A 21,266-nucleotide genomic window follows, 5' to 3' on the forward strand; every position below is an offset into this window, starting at 1 on the left:
GCAAACAAACACATTCTGGGAATCCAATATATTCTTGTAATTAAATAAGACATGGTTTATTCACAGTCTACAGTCTGAAGAACACTTTGGTGCTTACTTCAAATTTCAAACTCCAAATTCACAACAGTGGTTTTGACATGTTGCTCAGGCTGTTTTATAACCATAAACACAAAGAACAGAGCCTTTCTAGGCATACCGCCTGCACATAAACCTAATGGGACACTGCCAGACAAAGAATCAATAGTTAAATCAAGGTCATCTCCACATAGGTGCTGAACATGTGCACAGATACCAGTGCAGATGATCAGTCAATCAAGACACTTATTGATCCTTCTGAAGCTTACTCGCCGAGAATACTCAATGTGGGGACACGGTAAAAGCTGCTCCTATGCAAGATCTGTTTACGCAGGGCAGACAGAGAAACAGCAAATTGTCTCTCGTTCTCTAAAAGAATGATGAAAGATTTTTGCTCGCATATGAATGACCATTTTTCCCTTTGGAATCGAAAATGAAAACGAGAAATCAAGAGGAATTACTGGAAAAGGCATTAGTGTGTCAGTGTCATGCTGTTTCTTAGAGCAACGGTCCAAGTTTATGATGTATTTTTCACTTTAGGGCCTTTGTATTCAAAGAATGTAAGCCCTCTTCTTCATGATTTATAGATGGTTAACAGAAGTTGTGAAAAAGGTTCTTGGTAAGGAGGTTTCTTTGAAGCCAGTATTTGGTGGCACTTTTTGTACTTTCAGCTGTGAAGATCAAACAGTAGATGTCACTTTTATGAAAATAGTTATTAATGAGACACCATTACTAAAACCCACTGCTGTAAACATTACATATGCCACTCTCTAAAATATAAAAAGACTGAATAAAAGGACTATGAAAAGACTGAATAACCAAAATATGCATGCACTGTCTTAGACAATCCAGTCAAAAAAAAGAGGCTAGTTTGCACAGATTATATTTAAGAACTAAGAACAACCAAACACAACTGTAACAAGCGAGGAACAAACACATAGCTCCAAAACAAGAACATAGTATGATATAAATGCACAAACAAATCACAAGGGCCCTATGAAGATATATTTGCTGCACTGAATCCCAACATCCAACTGTAAAAGTTCAGCTCTTGCGTACTTTTCTGTTAGATGCATCCTTTGTGCACTGCCATCCATTTTGCCACCACCCTTACTCTATTGTGCCATGCAGTTGCCATAAACAACTTCCCTCAGAGGGCTGCTGCTGCGACTTTCCCTCATTCTCACTCGCCATAATAACATTTTTCCATCACCAGCGATTAAACTGGTTAATTAGCTCTGCACAACCTGGCACAAAACACAGGCAGGAAAGCGCACAGAAACACACACAAGAGATTGTTCAAGGGAGTCAGATTAAATGTGCACACAAAGATATGTACATATGTACCGGGCTCCAATGACATCGCTAACATGAAGGTTTCTGCTCACCGAGTTTCTGCAAGTGCAGAGACATGGACACACCTGATGAAACACAGCAACACTATCACCTAATGAGGCGTCACTGTACATGACATGACACGTCAAAAGATTTTCCTTCTGTTCTATTGGCAGTGATTTCTATTAAAATCTTCACCTGTTCAACGTATTCTAAACCATGTATTGTTCATATCTCTTACCTGGTATCCTGAGGTTGGTGTCTGCTGTACAATAGCACTACGATCTGTTGTAACAACAGTCCCAACCTCCCTCCGCCTCTGCTCCTCCCATCCCCCACCAGCTGCTCCACAGCATGCACCTCTGTGACTCCACCCTCCCTCTTTCTTCACATTGTAACCCAGCATCATCCTGTTGGAGCTCAGCCACGCCTCATACAAATCCCCAGAGCTGGGGGGAAGGATCGGTAACTATGGGTAACTGCATCGCCTGGGGGCTGATACCCTCTGACCTCCTCTTGGCTTCCTAGATTCACAAAAAAAAGTCACCTGTTCCTCATGTGGTGTTGCCTGATTGACGCAGCAACTGCATTCACATCACATTTTTTGATTATTTACACCCCAGCGCCAATACAATTGCCATGTAATTTTGGAAATCCGGTAAGTCCCTAGCCAGGTGGCTTTTCCCAAATCAGCTTTGTGTGGTATGTATTTGGGATTTGACTGTGTTTATTCACTTTGCATGAATTTGTACTTGAATGATAATGCCATAATAACAACACTCACAAGGGATGTGTCTCACCTGTTTTGTAATTTTAGAATAAATCACGGCACACAATCCATCTGTGCTTTTACACGGGTAAAAAGTCAGTTGGCGCTTACTTTTTTCTTTTGGTTTGTTTATGTTTTGGTTATCTACTAATCCACCCATATTTCCCACTTTTATAAGCACAAACATCCATCCATCTATTATCTTAAGAGCTTTTCAAATTTAGGGTCGCAGGAGACCTGGAGTCTATACCAGCTGTAAGTGGGTGAGAGGCAGGGTACAGCCTGGGACTAACACAGACACCAAACCGTCTCATATACACACCTACGGCCAATCACATAAAAGTAAGATACATGTCTTTAAACTGTGCGAGAAAACCTTTGGAGTTTTGAAAAAATGCAAACATACATAGAAATGCTCCAGCTCACCAAAAGGTTTGCACCCAGAACATTCTCTCTGCCCAAGACACTAACACAACAGTAATTTCTGTACTGAAATGTGATGCACTCCTAACAAGAAAAACAGCAGCTATGTTTCATTATGCTGCCAACCAAAAAAACCAAGCTCTGCAGGAAACAGAAGCAGACTCCGGCTATAAGACATGAGGCATCAGCAGGAAGAATGGGAACAGTGTGGGATCCTGAAATTCAATATGCCTACGTGTGATGCAAGTATTTTGTCAGTGATAAGCCAAATATCCAAATGTAGGCCATCAAAATTCTGTGAACTGAGCTACAGCAGCTTGTATTAGAGTGAAATGAGAAAAACTCAGAAAGCTATAACTAGCATTATAATGACTGAAATGCCTTAGCTGGAAACAGCAGCTGTCTAACAGCTAACTAGACATAAGCTGTTACAACAATCCTCCAACAGAGTAAAATATCAAACATTTTTAGCCAGATAAAGGCACATTGTCAGCTGCATACTGCATTTTGTGTTTTCCCCTTGAGTGTGTGTGGTTACCTCTATCAAGTTTAGCATCATTGCTGATTAAAGGATAATGTAGTTTTGAAAATATCGGGCTCTCATGCTCTAGGCCAGGAGTTGGCAGTCAGATGTTATCAGGCTACGTGTGGGCACGCAGGTAGCTCTTGTCAGCTCAAGACAGCGGCTGCTGATGCTGAACTGTCAAAGGAAGCACTCAGTAAGGAGGGGGGCGGGGTCCTGTCTCACCGTCTCATTGTATCAGTGACGTCCGTTCAGTGCAGGTTTTTTCAGTGTTTTTCATTTTGACTTTCTCAATTCCTCTTTGACAGTCATTAAAAGACAAGCGCCAGTTGCTATTATTTTTCAGACACATTCTCGAGATGAGATTACCTACATTCAAAGTGGCATGAAAATCAGGAGTTTATCTTCTTTACTTCTCTGCAGCGATACTTTCAGGAGGTAAATTCAGACTAGTGACTAATACTTTTCTGCAAGCCCTGAATGTATGCGATTATACTCTGTCAGCTCGCCCTCGGGGGTAGTCTTTGCAGTTTGTGAAACTTTAAATGGGAAGTGTAGCTCAAAGTTAGCTGTTAAGTTTGGGGCAATGTACAGCAATGCAGTCAGCCTTTTTTCATAAGAGCTGAAAATGTTTTGGATTGACTCACTGTGAATTAATTCTCTCTTTGGTCTTCTTCGATTTTCTACTTCGACGAGCTGCAGAGAAGTTGCTGTACACAGCTTGTATGCATGATTGCACGGTGCTTTGTGTTAGCCCTTCAGAGAAATGCTGTGACTGTGTCTGACCTCTAAATTGCACATGTCCGCCTATGTGAACTTGAAAGTTTTTAACTATATTAGTCTTTCCTGGACAAGCTGTTTTCTGTGTCTTTTACTTAATGCATGCAGGGAAATGTTCCAGCCCCATGCGAATAGAATATCTGAATAGAAATGCAATGGATAAGAAAACAAATGAGTGCCTGGTGCACAAAGAAATCAAAATCCAGCTGGCTCCATCACTGTACACTTATTTATCCACACCTGCACGCTCACCAAGTATCTGTCTCCCACACAAACGTTTGAAATACAGGCACTGACTCAAGCTGCAACCTTCAGCGCTAAAAGAGGCTCGACACACACATATACGCACACACAGGCAGCAGTAACAGCAGCATATGAGCCGACCTGCCTGCAGTATCCCATTTGTTTGTTCTCTGCTGCACTTGGGGCCTCTTGTCTTCACAGACAGACCTATTCGGGTCTGTTTGAATAACTACTTCAGCTACAGTAAGACAAAGCCTTAAATTATCCTGGGACACTCCCCTTGTACATGTATGTCTTAAAGTGTGTGCATATGTGTGGATGTGCAAAGCTGAGGAGCAGACAGAGGGCAAGGGAAGCAGATGGCTTGGTCATAGTGTGAGATTTGGGAATGCTAATGTCTCTCTGTTCTGAATTTCAAGTTATGACCTCTGATCACACCACTGAATTAGACAGCCAGGCTTCACCATGGAAGAAGAAATAGAAAACAGATAAGGCAGGGACAGAAAGACAAAGACTGAAGGTTATTGGCTGAGTTGTTACACAGCTATTCAAATCATCTTTAAATGCTATAAGACAAAAATTAATCTCCACTGATGCTATTAGGATAGGAATGATTAGGTGGTGGAAAAGTAATGATCACTGAGTTATTAACTGAGATTGCACCAATGGAGGTTCCATTCATCCATCCACTTTTCCCCATTTATGCTTTTCAGTGTTGAGGGAGCACATTTCAGCTGTCATAAGGTGGAAAGTGGGGTAAACCCTGGAAAGGTGACCCGTCTATCACAGATATTGCTTCTACTGGGCAATTCTCATTTATAAACATTCAGCTAAACGGTGTGATGAAGGTGCAAAACTACAAAACTATGTTTCAATGTTTGTTTTCTTACCTAACTCTTAATATTTCCAGTGAAACTCAGTGTCAATTCTTAATAATGTTCCTTTTTTCTGATTTCTCCAGTGTAGCCTCTCCCTGTTTTGTCGGTAGTGCCTTTAGTGTGTTCCCATCTCCATCATGTTGTTTAGTTAGTTAGGCTCGGTGTAGTTATTTGTTCCATGGTCACTTCCTGTTTACCTTTATCTTTATTTTTCTTCCTCCTTTTTTCCCCTGTGTTTTGATCATGTGCTTTGCTCCTATTACCCCCTTGTTTATATAGTCTTTTCTTTCCCAGAAATCAGTTTTTGGATCTGGTTGTTTCTTGTATTTTTTCCCAATGTGAATCGTTAAGTTGTCTTTTGGATTCTTGTTTTGTGCTTTTTTCATATTTTAAAGGTTCTCTTTTTTATTATTCTCTTTTCTTGTGTCCTGCAAAAAGATCAAGTTTCTTGATGGGGGTTAACTTGATTAAAGTGACAATCTTCCACATTCAATCCATTACACACTTCTAGATCGTAACATGTTTTGCACTGAATTTTTATCGAGCTTTATTTAATCAGGAAGTGAAACTCAAGATCAAGAGCCTCTTTTGTGAGAGCATCCTGGTCCCTGATAGACTGCATTAATACCGCACGTTTTTCAATGTGTGAAAAACCGGAGCTCTGAGAGAAAGCCCACACAAGCACAGGGAGGAAATTTGATTATTTTTGTCAGTGGATGGAAATTAACTTGAAATGTGTCATTGTTTAACATGTTTGCTGCCGATCAGCTGCTTATTTACCACAAGTATCATCATTTAAGAGCAAATGGGTACTTTTTCTGACCTCTATGGAGTAAAAGTGGAGCAGTGGGAGTGGAGAAATTAGCTTACTGAAAGGCTGGAGCATTGCAGTGTCTCATTTTACAAGCTAATTTCAAAACTGAGGCAAACTACCAACAACAAGCCACTGCATGTCAAGTGCTGTTGACATGCAGTTAAACAAGTAAACACTATTAGCATTAGCTAGATCACTGACATTTCAAAGTCACTGACTACTGAGTGCCTCGCTCTGTTTAGATTTGACCTAACACTAAAGATTTGTTTACCCTGAAGCTCATTCTTTTGATCTTTGCACAAAAATGTGCATTCTGGAGAATATTCATGCTTGAGACCAACATTTCCACTGGATCACAACTGAACCACAGCACCCATTATAGCCAGCGAAGCTGAAACTCTCATGTCGACTCGCTGACTATCCACTTTTGTTTCTCGGGTGTCTTTCATCATGGTGTTTGCTTGCTAGCTACATAAGACGGGTCATCAACAAATCATCATTTGGTTTGTGACATACACACGGGTCACTTTATTATATACACCTGTTGAGCACCTTGTTATCAAAATTATCTAACCAGCCAATGAACAGGCAGCAACCCAAATGAATTTAGGCATGTCGATATGGTCAAAATGACCATCTGAAGTTTAAACCGAGCATCAGAACGGAGAAGAAAGGTTATTTAAGTGACTGTTAACTGTGGCATAGTTACTGGGGCTAGACAGGCTGACCTACTGAGATTTTCTAACTCAACGACCTATAGGATTTAGAGAATCTTGGATGATTTAGAGAATCATCCAAAAAAGTAAAGATATCCAATGAATGGCAGTTTTATGGGTTAAAATCAAACTGTTTATATCACAAACAACTGTCAAATCATCCTGTAAATGTACTGTTTTCTATTTAGCTCTAAATAGGTGATAACAAAAAAGGAAAATGAAAACCACAATAAACAGGTAAATGTGATTTGTTTTGTAAATCAAAATAATTTTTATTGATAATAATGCTGGGTTTTTTTCACGTGGCTTGTTATAAAAATTCCATTTTGCTGCATCTCTGCATTATTAACTCTTTTGTTTGGGCACATTTCAGACAAATAAAGCCCAGGATAAACTTTAATCAATGTACCTACTTGCTAATGTGCTATTCTTCTTCAGACAACCAGCTGTGTTAAATTGTTGGACACATTTTGATGAACCAAGGAGTGTAATTCAAGCATGATGGGGATTCACCAAGCATGTAAATACCCAGTGGTCCATGAAATAAGCAGGGCTGCCATTCATGCTTCATCTTTATTAGGGCCAGCGCCAATCACATGATCTTGTAAACATTTAACGGTGTGGCATTAACCTGACCTTACAGCGCTTCTACACCATTACACACATGCTGATAAATTGTGTAATAACATCACTGTGCTGAGTTATGCGGCTTGTAAATAAAGAAATACTATCAGAGAGAGACAGAGGGAGAAAATGAGTTTCTTCTGAGCTGTCTCATTAAGATTCAACATTTGTTCTCCTCATGGTCTCCCACTCACTTCAGGATGACAACAAGAGAGAATATGTGGAAGACAGGAAGGAAAAAAGAGAGGCTTGGTGAGCAGCAGGAATGGCACAGGACCACAGAACGCATCGCTCGCTCCCCCGCCATCCTGCCTGCCAATGTCCATTTTGCCACTTCAAGCACAACACCAGAGACACACCCTCCTCCTTCACCCTTGACTGTTACCATGGCAACTCTTTGTTTTCCAGCTCAGTCTCTTGAGGAGGACTGCCTAAGCCAATCATCAAATAAACCTTAGTTCAGAATAAACACACCCGTTTGCATGATTCAAACAATCCATTTGTGCGTTACCACCTTTTATAGCAGGGTGAAAAATGTGAGACTTTTGGTGTAGAGATTAAATTTCCCCTCTGCAAAAATGAATCCTCAAAGAATCCACTAGATGGGTGTTTTGCTTTCTGGGTGGATCAGAGGACGATATTTAGTAGCTACAAGGACACAAGTAACACGGCTCAGTTGAGATTCACAGTGGTGTTGAGTTACATAAGCAAGCATATTCTGTATATAAAACATGGACGCAGCTTATAGGGCTGAAAGGTGAAACCAATGCGGAACTGCCTTAAACCTGTATTCTTTCTAATAGCCGGCATGGGGCATCTCCTCAGGCTTGAATCAGACCAACAGTTGGATAGAAATCTAAGAAAAAATGGCCCTTGGCTAATTTGTTCTGTAAACTTTGTTTCCTGATGGCTTTATGTGTTCGCTAGCTCGTTTGAGGTTTAATTATGGAACTCTATTAGCCAAACATCACAGTGGCTACGTCACTTTTTTATACTGATTTATAGCCATATATAAAAGGTTACTGCCACCAAATAAACAAATTAAGAAGAAAATATCCAATCTGAAGCTAAATAAAACCAAAGAAATGCACACCAGATGTGGTCCTTCAGCTTCATTGATGCTTCTGGTTTTGAATGAAACTGTTGTACAGTCAGTTTGGAAGGACTGACACTTTTTCATGCTCCTTTGGGATGAATTTTACCAAATTTCTCAGTGATGACTCTTCCACTAATGCCATCACCAGGGCAACGTTTCCATTTGTCCTGACTTGTGGAGGTAAAATACTAAACATTCTCAACAAGCTTAACCATACTTGTGTTCGGTGCTTACTGGCAAATGTTGGCATTATAACACACTAAACCCAGATGGCAAGAATCATGTCTACTTTAATTACACCTGCTAAACATCAGCATGATTGCACTAAAACAGTGTGCATGTTTACCTTTAGCTCAAAGCCTAAGTAAAGCCTGACAGAGCCACTACCCTAGTATTTTCCTGGATCACACTTGGGTTTTCCGCTTGACTGGTATCTTACTGAGTTGCTGTATGCTTCACTGGGAACAAAGGTGTGTTAAAGGGTGTTGTTGTGCCAGTCTAGTTGCTAACCTGCTTAGGAAAGGCTGTTAGCTACCCAACATTATTGTTACATAATGTTTGGTCACTTTACCTGGTGAGGGCTCAAATGAAATCACACAAATGCCCCTTTTCAGTTTTTTCCCCCCAAGTTTTTCAACCAGTTAATAAAGTTTAATTTAATCTATTGTATGAATATCAGATTACTGAAGTGTTACTCATGTGTAACACTATGAGTTGTTGCCTGTTGATCTGCAGGCAACATCTTTGTGTCCTATTGCTTCCTCTTATTGTTTTAATAAGAGTTTGTTCTGAACAAGGAATTTGATTGGAGTATAACACGAGTTATCATCTATCTAGCTTAGATTGCAACAGAATTTTTACTGCAAAGATAATATATTTTCACAAATCACAGTGAGAACTCATAAATGTTTGTCAGGGCAAAGGGCGGGAAAGAATAAAAAATATTTAGGTATGCTCATATGCTGGAGCCAATGGGAAGCAGCCCCGTCTCTGGTCAACATATTTGTTCTTTCCGAAATTATTTTAATCCTTAGTAGGGACAGACATGTATATCTTCCCCTCTTATTTTGTTGGTGCTGCACCTTGAAAGAATCTATACAACAGTTTTCAGTTCCAAATCGACGTTGAAAGTCAAAGATGACATGAAGGATATTGTTGAAGAAATATTGGTTACTCAGTAGGCTTATACAGGCCCACTATGCTTTCTGAATCAAAAACATCCTCTTTCTGACTTTTTTTCACAAAGAGCATCCTGCTCATATAAAATTAGCCGAACTGGACAAATTAGAGAAGAGCAAAAATGAAGGCAATACCGTAAGGCAAACAACGTGGGCTTTGAACTTCTTTCAGACTTTACTAAAAAAAAAGTAAAAAATAAACTTTCCTTTCTTTAAGAAGGCCTCACAGAATACTGAATATTTGAGGGAGTTTTGCAGATCCATGTGGACAACAAAAGGGGAGCACCAGCAGCTACGGAGGGTTTAAACTGCTGTGTGAATGAGCCTCAGGTTAACTGTTCATGGGATTTAATGCAGGGCCCAGAATTTATTTCAGCAGATAATGTCTTCAAAGGTGTTGTAAAAGCCATTGGAAGGGGAGGAAAAAGTGGAAAGAACACACAATCCCCCGGTTTCAACTAAAGAGCAGCACATCTTAGCATATTCTGATAATAAAAGAAGTGTACTAATACGAATCTCGAAACTGATTAATTTGCCATAAAACGTGACAAGAATTTTACCAAGGATTTCACTGTGGCATTAACCGAGGAAACAAGAGCCACTGGAGAGAGACGGGGAGAAAAAAATTCTTGAGGAATGAAAAAAATCCCCTTGGCTTGACAGTATTTCTGAAAAAACAAAATTCCAGCCCCTCTATCTGCAGCCCTGGGAGGGGTAACAGCTTCAACAGGGGGGTTCTGTTTCCTCGGGGGTAACCAGCAGTCAGATGGGTTACCTACCTTACACCAAAATCTGAGAGTCACTGCTGAATTATAAACAAAAATTATAATCCAAAAAACTTTGTCTGAAAGCTCAATAAAAGTTTAGTTTATACAATGAATTAAAAGCAACAGAGCTCTCAGATTAACCTCTTATCTCTTCTAAGTCTCACATATTATTGAAGTAACTACTGACAGGCTCTGATTTTACTGGTTACACATCAAATGGAAAAACACACTCAGTAAATGTAGTTGACACAAAGTAGCTGCCTCTGGTAACGTGGAGGTCTAAACAAACTAACTTAGTGTGCAGAAAACATTCTTGTATTGGCAGCGATCCACTTCCAGCCTACTTGCAGAACTTTTTGTGCCAGCTGAGCTAAATAAATGACCGTCCTGCGGCTTTGTGCCTACGACTAATTCAAAGCCACTCTGATATTCAGTACTCAGGATTCCCTCTTATGTAATGTTGCTTCATTATAGCGTGGTCAAGCCACAACAACAGATGGGAGATATGCTTGTTTTGTGCAGGAAGGCTGTCATTAAACAACCACAGAAATTAGTGTGCTTATGCAATATTTTGGCATCTAAATAAAATATAACTTCAAAACGAATTCTGGAAATTAAAAAATGATAATAAATGCAGTTTCTCGCATATGCTGTGCACATTTTAGTGCGCAGTTGCATGCCGTCTGTTGTCTTTGATTTGTTCAAAAACACTTGAATCATGATGCAAAACGATGCAGCGTTTCTGATCTTTATGTCTTTGAGTCGACAAACTGGCTTTTTGAAACTTGTTCCGTGTCATTACCACATGTAAATGCGACCAGAGCAAGTGATCATCATGCAGGTTTACTCACAGTGAGTACATGGTCTGGCCAGGTGGGTCGTAGGGCTACACTGACCTACATTTTAAGAAAGAAGATGAAACACTGTTTCATAAAGATTGCCTGGCGACAAGCCCAGCTTGCAGAGAGCTAAACACAGCTAAATGGCCCCAGAGGGAGACAGATACTGGGGCAATTTCACAGGGTTTAATTGAAGCTGCCAACTGGGTTTGGTTACTGATGAGAAGGAATGAGTTGAGAGAGATGAACTTGGTGGAAAACAGGAAAAGCAGCCCTGACATCCCATCAGCTCCCATTCATGGTCGGGACTGCCGCCGTGCACCCACATCACTGGCAGGGAAAATATTTTGACTTGGATGCAATGAGAAATTCTCCCCGCTGCTCTTTCCCTAACAGGCTGAAAGCTGACAGCAAAATATATGGGGTTCAATGTAGCTGCACATGGGGATGTTGCTAATTAAAATATATGGCTGTTTGCAGTCTTGGCTGATTAAATTCGTTATTTTTTTGTCCACCCTCTGTCATTAACAGGACTAGAAATGAGTAGAAAGAAAAAAAGAGAAAGGCGAAAGTGATCTTTTTTTCCTTTATAAATTGGGAAAAATATAATTGGAATTTAATTGATAAATTAGGATTTTACCCTTTTGATTTCTATATAAGTATGTATTATAATTACACAGTTAAATAATAAATAATAACATTAATTTGAGGAGGAGAAGGTCATTTTTATTGCTTAGACTTTGGCTATGGACATTATTAGGAGTCTGCTACACACTGACCTGCCATTCCTCTTGTGTTATCTCTGAATTGCTCCCAGGCTGGCACGATGCTCCACCTGATCCCTCAGTCAGAGGTTTTTCACAGTCCTCCTTGATGTTGACCCCTCTTCTCGGCCCTCTAATCCTCATTCTTTGTCAACTTCTAATCAACAGCGGCTCTTCTTCAGCAGTGTTCACTCTCTTAACTTCTGTCAGGTCTTTTCAAATTGCAACGCCGGCCACGGCTGGAAGACTGCTGAGCCAGGTAACCTTTTGTTAATTAGCAGCAGTAATGGACATTTGACAGTGTCCTCATAATTGGATTTAAGCTGGACAATACACCGCGGCATCAACTCTATTCACCAAGAGACAGCTCGAATATCAGACCACAGCAAAAACAGAGTGTACTTCTGCTCCCACAAAGCTGTCTCACACATTGACAGAATCCTGATGAAAATGCTAATAATATTCATAGGATTCAGTGATGGCCATTGTATTCAGTGACAGTGCAGAAAAGAGCGAGCAATATTGGGCAGGGAAATATCCTCTTATCTTGTTGAGAGACAGACAGACTGAGCGGTAACGGCCAGGCCCGCTAATACAGTTTGGAGTCAGGCACATGAAATAACTTCTGGGTTCGGTCAATCACAATCACCTTCGGGGAAAACAGGAGAAAAATATTCATTCCATCAACCCTAGCCTGCCTTTCTCACCTTTTTCCCCACATCTATGCATAGTTAGATGGAAATGTCTCGAAAACAACACGTCTAAGTGTTGACTAAAATTAACTGTAAATTGAGGGCAAGCTTTCCAAAGGGTCAGTGTTTGCCAGTGGGTGTGTGTATTGGGGGGGGATGCTTTAATGTTTTTCATTTCTTTGTTTTGCACTGATTCTATTTGCAAGCCCAGCCTGCATGCCTGCACATCCTGAAAAGCACCATGCGAGCACGCTGCTAAGCTTTGTGTGGGTTTTTGTTTGCTTCGAGTATCACTGGCCAGCCGATAGGCCGAGGATTAATCACTGAGACAGCGCCTGCTCGGCCACGCAGAGGAGCAGCGGCACTCCCGAAAGAACAAAAGACAGTCAGATGACACACAGAGAGGCTTGGTTTTCATAATCAGTGCAGCCCCGTGTTGCACTGACATTTTATTTATCTGTGTGTGCACACGTGTGTGTGACCTGCCACTTGACACAGTATCTCTAGTTTGGTGCATCTGACTGCCTGTCGTACTGCGTGTGTAGGGGCGCGTGTTCGTTATGTGTGAAACTGTCACATCAATCCTCTCGAAGCAGTGGAGGTCTCAGCGGGGGGTCACACCTCTCAGCATCTTTTATGCTTTACTGTACCCAAGGGAAACACACAGAGTCAGGCTGGAAGATTGAAATCTGGCCACCTCCACTCCACTTAAACACAAACTATATTTTCTGTATTCCCCAGCAACTGCTTTTATTTTACAAACTTTAGCAATTTCTATTCACACGTGTTGCACAATCTACAAAGTACTTTGCTTTTTAGAAACTTATAGCACATCTGCAAGTCCCTTCATATCAGCTATAAAGCTATGCTAATAAGGTTAGGGTATCTTTTCGAATGTGGAAGTTTGGAGAAAACAAGGAGACAATAATTACAGCAGCAAGCGCAGTTTGACACAGGAGGCAGGCCCGCTATGTAATAATGTATGATTCGAAGCTATTTTAAGACTGTGAATTGCTAAACCTAGATTTCTTTGGGGAAATCTCACTCACATTGCTCAGTAGAAACTATGCCAAGTAGGAGCACAGTCAGTGGCTCGTTTTTGGTAATCAGGCTGGATCTGACTCTGTGTTTTACCTAGAATAGGTGGGGAACATGTTTCTGCAATATTTGGAGTTGGTACGCTGTGTCTGGTCATTGTTGTCATGGCTTAAATAGTGGATATAAAGGCAGGACATGCAGGTAACTGAGAGTAGGCCTGATTACAGCCGTCTCCAGCACCACTTTCTCTCCCCCTCCTATCTTAGTGAAAATCCTCTGCATGTCTAAAGATAGAAAACTGGAAATTACACCAAGATCAAATGAGCTGTTAAGGATTTCATGTTTCTCTTATGATTAATTAATACCAAAACTTGCTAATACCTCCTGAAAGGTCAGAATCACAACACATTCACATAAAATATGATGTTGATTTAGGATCATTGCATGAATATGAGGGAAATTTTTAGATGATTAATCCCTGATGAAGATTGTTTAATTTCTTTCTAGTTCATCCAAATGTTTTTTAACCTCTGCGGCAGATGTAAAGCAACAAATAAGCCGGTGTTTGGGTTTGCATCTTCATTAATGATCAGTCTGATGACCATTTTCAACCTGCAGATTCATCACTTTGTCAACATGTCAGCAAAACAAGCAATTAGAGACAAACATGATGTCTGCATGATGTCGACTAACCCAAAAACCAAACATTTATGATCATGTAAAATAGTAATTTATTTGAATAAGTAGGAATAGCAATCCCATTTGAAAATAGACAGAAAAAAAGCCTGATACAGTTTTAATTTCTGACAACAATTGACTAATGGATTAACTATTCATTGCAGTTTTATTGCAGTATTATTATTGTTATTTAAATTATCATTATTATTATTATTACTATTATTAGCTTTCTGTGATTAACGGTTAAGAATAATTCATATTCAGCCATTTTATTTCTTTTCCCTTTAAGGCTGCCCTTCTTTTAAGTCACTTTTTTTCTGATTGGCTGCTTCTCACAAACAGGAGGTTTGAACAGCAGGTGAGTGGGGCTTCTGCTCTCACTGCCAGAGCTATGTACTTGACATGACCGTATTAAGGAAAATCTGTTTTTCCTGACATCATATGGAGCCAAAAACAGAAAAAACTGTCAGGAACATTGTGCACATCATTTTTCAAAGCCAGTTTTACAGAATATATATGTCAGCAAATACGGAAAAGCACCTCTAAGCACCTCTCTTAGCTGTGCAGGATTGAACAGACTGAACAAGAAGGAATTTTGGACCATTTCTACAGAATTCCAAGATTTTTAAGATGGTTTGAGTAAATGCTTTTCTTCAGGTACTCTCTCACACTGATAAGTCCTTACAAAAGTGATGTTATATTTTCAATAATTTAATTAAATAAACAAAATAAAATGTCTGTCCGATTCTATTCCCAGGGTTTACATGGATGCCCAGCTAGCAACCCTGCAATGCACTAGCTGACTCAAATTGCACATGCAACCATCCTTAAAACTAGTCTAATACTTCAGTTCCCTCTTTGGTTTAAAATCCATGGATTTCCCATAAATACTGCAGACACAGGGAGTCCCAAATGCTACAGCGAGAGCAGGCAGCATAATGAATGTCTGCTGCTGCATGTGCACATGAATCTAGAGTAACGTCTCCCAGTTAAAAGAAAGCAATGTATAATACATTTCAATGACCTCACTGCTCTACAGTAATAACTGCATCAGAAAAAAAAAGTAGTATTTTCTTGCATTAAAAAACACACACATAAAATCAGAATATGCATAAACCAAAGGTAAGTGGAATATAAAATGCCAGACAGAAAAATATAAGAAGGATTATTAATAAAAACACAGGCTTACAATGCACAGATATATCACAGAAAAGACTAGCAAAAATGAATAAAACACAGCATTGCATCCACCCTTTATTTTCTCAATGATATGCCTGTTTCCCATATTTTATTGCGGCTACTGTTATCACAGCCTGCTCTATTAATGCATGTCTCTATAGCTGTTCTTAAGATTATTTCCCCTCTAGCATGCTGCAAACTGATGTGGGATAAATTGGCCTTCCTCTGGGGTGAGAGTTAACATGACAACTGTTATGTATGCAAAGAGTAAAGGGAAGTTTCTCCAAGCATAATTACATATGTTTAAAAATCAAGACTCTGGTAATAAATGTGGAATTATATTCTAATTGATAATGTTTATGTTCCATCAACCTTTACAAACTGAAGTGTCATGCTTTTATCTTTATACAAAATGACAGATAAAAGGAGGTGGGGGAAAAATCAATGCAAAGATGGCAGCTTGCTGATACACTGCCTCAGTCACTTCATTGTGGTGTGCTGAGTACTAATTTCACTCTCCGGGGACGGAGCCAAGAATCATAAGAGACAGCAAGAGCAGAGGAAGGTCTGACGGGGCTCAGCAAGACAGGCTGACCACAACAGAGGCACACGCAGCACTGATCTCATGATGACAGAAATCTGGATTATTGCATCTCTCATTTGAATCCCCTTACATCACATTGCTGTCTCTGGTCGCTAAAACAGCACTGCAGATGTTTTAAAGGTTCCTACTGCTGCCCTCTGGATCAAAACAGTCAACTGGATGCTAACCAAAGGTTCAGGTTCAGTGTTTTGTATTTGACCATGCACTCTGATTGTGTGTTAACCATTAGAAATACAGTGGTGAATAAAGTCGTGACATTATCGTCACACTATTTTGTTTGATTCTTGTTTATGCCTCTTCTGAATAGAGCCCATGTTTACTTTTTCAGTTAATATTCAGAAACTAAATTTTATTTTATAACACAGAATACTGACAGCGATTAAGACTGTCCACGCAATTAAGAAAACCAAGTATTTATTTACATTTAAGTCTTTCTTTTTAATTTTAACCAAATATTTTCAGCTACGGTTAAAATTGCAAGGCTTGACTCAGCTGTAGGAATGCTCCTGCATATAAGGCTCTAACCAACCACCTACCAACACGGTGATAAATAAATATAGAGCGGTGTTTAATTTCCTCAAGAACAAATACAGTTTTGTTTATTAAATGGTAAAAAACGACAGTAAAATATATAGATGTCATTTAGGTAAGGTAACATAAAATGCTTTAATTAAATGCGAAAGAAATATGAATGAAGCCGTGATGCTGATGCCGTGATAGTCTACTGTGAAACCCTGTTTTGAAGGCTTGTGATCGCTTGACAGGAAGGGGCGGAGCTGGCTGTGAAACTGCCTGCCCATTGGCTACTGACTTGTTACTGACATACCATTAGCAAATGAGCATATGATTTCATTTGGAAACACAGCATCACCAAGATTTTCAAAACAGATTTTTTTTTTCTTGATTATGATTCAAAACAAGTGGCTGAGCCCATAAACTTAACAGGAAAGTCTTTGCAGAGGCCAAGACAGAAAGCTGTTTTCCCATACACTTCTATAGGACCAGAAGTCTTTTTGCAGTCACAGCTATGTAAAACAATCAATGAATAGTCAAACAATCCATTAAAAATGCTCAAGCAGTGCACATACACACACACACACACACACACACACACACACACACACACACACCACCCCTAACTCAGTTATCCAGGTGGAGGAAATATAAATGCCGTCACCTCAGAGTTGTTATGAAGGGTGGGGCTGTCCATAGAGGACATCTAATATTTTCCACCTGGCTGTAAATGTGCTTGACAAGAAAGTCTATGGAGATGCTGTTTTTGCCACTGCCACACTGGCTTCATTTTACCCACTGCATCCACAATCACCAGCTTTAGTCACCTGTTAATAAAACATCCTTGCTGGATTTCAGCTATGAGTGCATGTTTTTTGTCTTTTCAGGACCCTTTCATCCCACCTGATGAGTCTTTCAGTTTGTACCCTGAGTAGAACACACCCACCTCACCTGCTTCCAGCTGCTCACCTACATCGTCTCTACTGAAAGGTCTTTCTTTAAGGGAAACTTCAGGAAATGTGCCCTAAAGAGATTTTAGCCAGAGCCAAAGGAAAATTACCAGTGCTGTTAGAAATTTATTTCATTTCTTGTTTTTTTTTTTTAAGAAATAAAAGGAAAATGCATAAATGAATGCAGACTCTACAGTGAACTCACTGCAGGTAGTCAACCCAGATAGGCTGATTCTGAGCAAGCGTGCATAGATACACAGTAGATTCTTTGTAGTATTCAGATAATTGCAGGCACTATGAAGAGCAGAAGAAAGGGAAAAATACAAATGATACTTTACACAGTTAACAGCATATGTGATGACAGATGTGACTTTACAGTGTGCCACCAAATACCCGTCATGATTTAGAGGTTAATAATCGGAGAATTTCACAGTATTGTACCACAGAACCAGTGTACATATTAATGATTCTTTATCCTTCCCTTTGTCTTCAAAGGATTTAATTAGTAAGGTACAACAGAAAGATGGCACTCTAAACACACAACCCTGCAATGCATTGGTTGACTCTAACTGCACTCATCAAAGAGGTCTAAGCTGTTTTTATTGCTTAAAATCCATGGATTTCACATAAATAGTGCAGATAAAGGCAGTCCCAAGTGGCAACCTCTGTGGCTAAAGAAAAAAAATCTCCAGAACCTCCCATTTTATACATTCCCTAAGTAGATAGGAGTGAAAAACATGTTAATAGCCTAGTACACAAAAAAAGATAGCTTCCCCTTCATTCAACACTAAGGGGGTGAATTATTTTATGAATATGATTTATTCCTTTGCATACTGGACTTAAGGGTGTGGCCTCTTTTATTGAAAGGTGCCCATCTTTTACACTCTCTATGAAGACTCTTAATTTAACTGTTGAAGAGAGAGTCAAAATCAACAGTAAACATCATATAAGAGGACAACTTGACGTGGACAGGGGACGCTGGTTAATGATGGATGACATTCAACTGACTACAATAACAAAGACTGTAATACACTGTTGAGTGTCAGGATGATACAGAGCTCTATTAATTTCCCTCCCTACAGGAGAACAGTGCTGTGCCAGGGAGGATGAATATTCTAGCAGATAATTAATAAATGATGAGGAAAGGCAGTGTTGAGAGGCTCACAACACTTTGAATTGCTCAAGTATTCTTACATCTTCCCCTCTTCTTATGGTATGTCTTCAGTGAGGTAGTCCCACAATGCTCCTCCTTGACCTTCATCAGCACAAAATCTTTGCTCACTTTCTCCATCTCCAGCTTGTATTTGTGAATATTTATCAAAGTATTCTTCTAAAACAACTTTAAACTCAATAGCGTGAGAGACGGTGCTAACAGGTTTAATCATCAACAGTAACGGCACTCAGTCAGTACAGCTGCTGATTCAAAAACTCCACAGCGACGAGGTGGTAAATGAAGCAAAACTGCACTCTTCTTTATATCTTCACCTTGCAATATAAAGAACCTTGAGGCGACATTTGTCTTGCCATATAAATAAAAATGAAAGTGAAATGAAAAAGCACAGTTGTGTAAGTCTGTGTGACAGTTTACTCTTTGTTTTTCAGACGTGTCAGCTATGGCTGTGTTATAGTTTGACATCAGTTAATGGCCTTAATTCATACAAATGCTGAGGCTGTTTAAAGTGTGTGAATCCTCTGTGTGGAACTAACCCCTCGTGTCTACATACAAACCAATTTGCTCCTCGTCGATCAGCTAACGGTTGGTTGCAAGAAGACACTGCAGGCTTCGGTTGCCTAGGCAAACCTCTAATGTATTTACCTCTCCCTCATATGTAAATCAACGGTTTCTTTCACTCTCTCTTCTTGTCACTTCCTTTGATCGCCTTAAAGTCGAGAAAAGTTTTACTTGGGATTAGGGCTGCCACAAACGGTCATTTTGATAGTCGACTAGTCACCGATTATTTTTGCGATTAATCCATTGGACGTAAAACGTACAGCTTATTGCACCAGCATGCATCTGCTCTTATATAACTATCATTAGCTTACAGCTTTAAGTGTTTAAGGTATGTGATAACTAAAAATAAAGACAAGATGATAGTTTATTAAATTTGAATGAAATTTGCAGATTGTTTCGGTGAAGTTTAATGAACTCAGCCGTCTGCTCCTTGCTATCTAAAATATAACAGGACACCGGAGTATATTCTCGAGCATCTCACACTTCTGATAATCAGAAGTTGTCTGCTTGACGTTTATTCAGCTGTGTAAAAACTATAACTTTGATCTCAGCCAAACCAAATTAATTAGGAAAAAATAAAATACTGAAAAAAGCCAAACAATAACATTTTTAAGTTATCTAAGTGACTTATATATCATGTTTAACCTGAGTAGCGAAAGACGGCGGTGGGTTTGAAAACGATTTGCCGGGAGTCCGGTGTTCTCACGGGCTCTAGTGAGCCTTGAACCCCGACTAGCTATCAAGCTGGTGGGTAACAGACGTCTCCGAAAACGTCGGAGCGTTTTTGAAAATATTTGGTGTCTTGATAAACTGAGCAGATATTTGAAGTTTACACAGCTACATTCTCGCCTGAAAATATGTTAAACGTTTATTTTGTGACCCAGAAAGAATAATAAGAGTAATATTAAAACTAACTAGCTGCCACCATTGTTGGAAACTGAGCAGGGCCGCGCTATGAGGTTGGGCCACGAAGTATACACCCGACCCATCCTTCAAATCTGGGGAAATAAAGGACACATTTGTTGGCCACATTTGTCGGAGTCTTCGAATTTGTACAGTCTTCGTCGTGTCGCTGTAACGTAATTGGTCTCCAAATGCGGGCACAGGAGGATGCGGTTCCTGAATTTGGACACAGCTGCTTCTTCTTCTTCAGGGTTTAACGGCAGCTGGCATCCTTGTACATGCAGTGCTGCCATCTTCTGTTTCAGCCCGTTATTACACCCTTAAATCCTTTTTATTTATTCAATGGTCATAACAGACTTAATCAGAGACCTCGATAGACCACTCACATACGATAATCGAGGAAAATGTCTGAACAAAACCCCCAAAACAGAACAAATGTAACACAAAATAAGATACCTGAATAAAGCAAACTCTGGGCTGAGCTGCAGGTCAGCACATTCTCCGTAAAACTCATGGCACATTATGTCCAACAGTTCCTCCGTCTTTCGGGATCTTACAAAGCTTCAAACGACGCGTCGAGTATTAAATTAGTCGTCGACGATTTTAATAGTGGACGTAATCGTGACTAGTCGACTAATCGTTGCAGCCGTAGTCGGGATTTGCACATTTTGCAGCATTAAAATGAACAAAGGCTTTAAAACAATAGATCCAAGCTTCAGGATACATTTCACAATTAGTTAAAGACAACAAACCACCAGAATAACATTTCTTCATCCTCCTCTTCCTTTCTTTGTTATTCCTTCTTATTCCCTCCTTTACTCATTGTTTGTGTCTACACCACAACCTCAGTGGACATCCAGGCAAGTTAAGGAGCTCCCAAGGGTTCATTGTTATGCTTTTCTGTTCAGTTCCCAGCTTAGAGTCCAAATGTAGCAGCGCAAAGAAGGCTACAATATTGGACATCCTATCATCTTTTTATTATTGCAGTGCACATTCTCCAAGTCTAAGCTGTCTCACCAATTTGGTAGGATGCTTCATGTGGCTCCATAAGAATTTCCTCCCACACTCCCCAGTATACCATTACAATATAATAACCTGCCAAGGCACAGTAAAGAAAACTTACTGATATCTTTAAGTGGGCAGAGCAGCTCTA

At 39.8% G+C, this 21,266-nt stretch overlaps 1 protein-coding gene across 3 annotated transcripts in view; it reads right to left on the reverse strand.

Annotated features, from left to right (window-relative positions):
* apba2b (amyloid beta (A4) precursor protein-binding, family A, member 2b) overlaps window positions 1–21,266 on the reverse strand; it is a 73,719-nt gene that overhangs the window by 35,673 nt on the left and 16,780 nt on the right. The gene's annotated exons all lie outside the window — the stretch shown is intronic.

The sequence above is a fragment of the Pelmatolapia mariae genome, linkage group LG1 (genome assembly GCF_036321145.2).
Source record: "Pelmatolapia mariae isolate MD_Pm_ZW linkage group LG1, Pm_UMD_F_2, whole genome shotgun sequence".
NCBI classification, from domain to species: domain Eukaryota; kingdom Metazoa; phylum Chordata; class Actinopteri; order Cichliformes; family Cichlidae; genus Pelmatolapia; species Pelmatolapia mariae.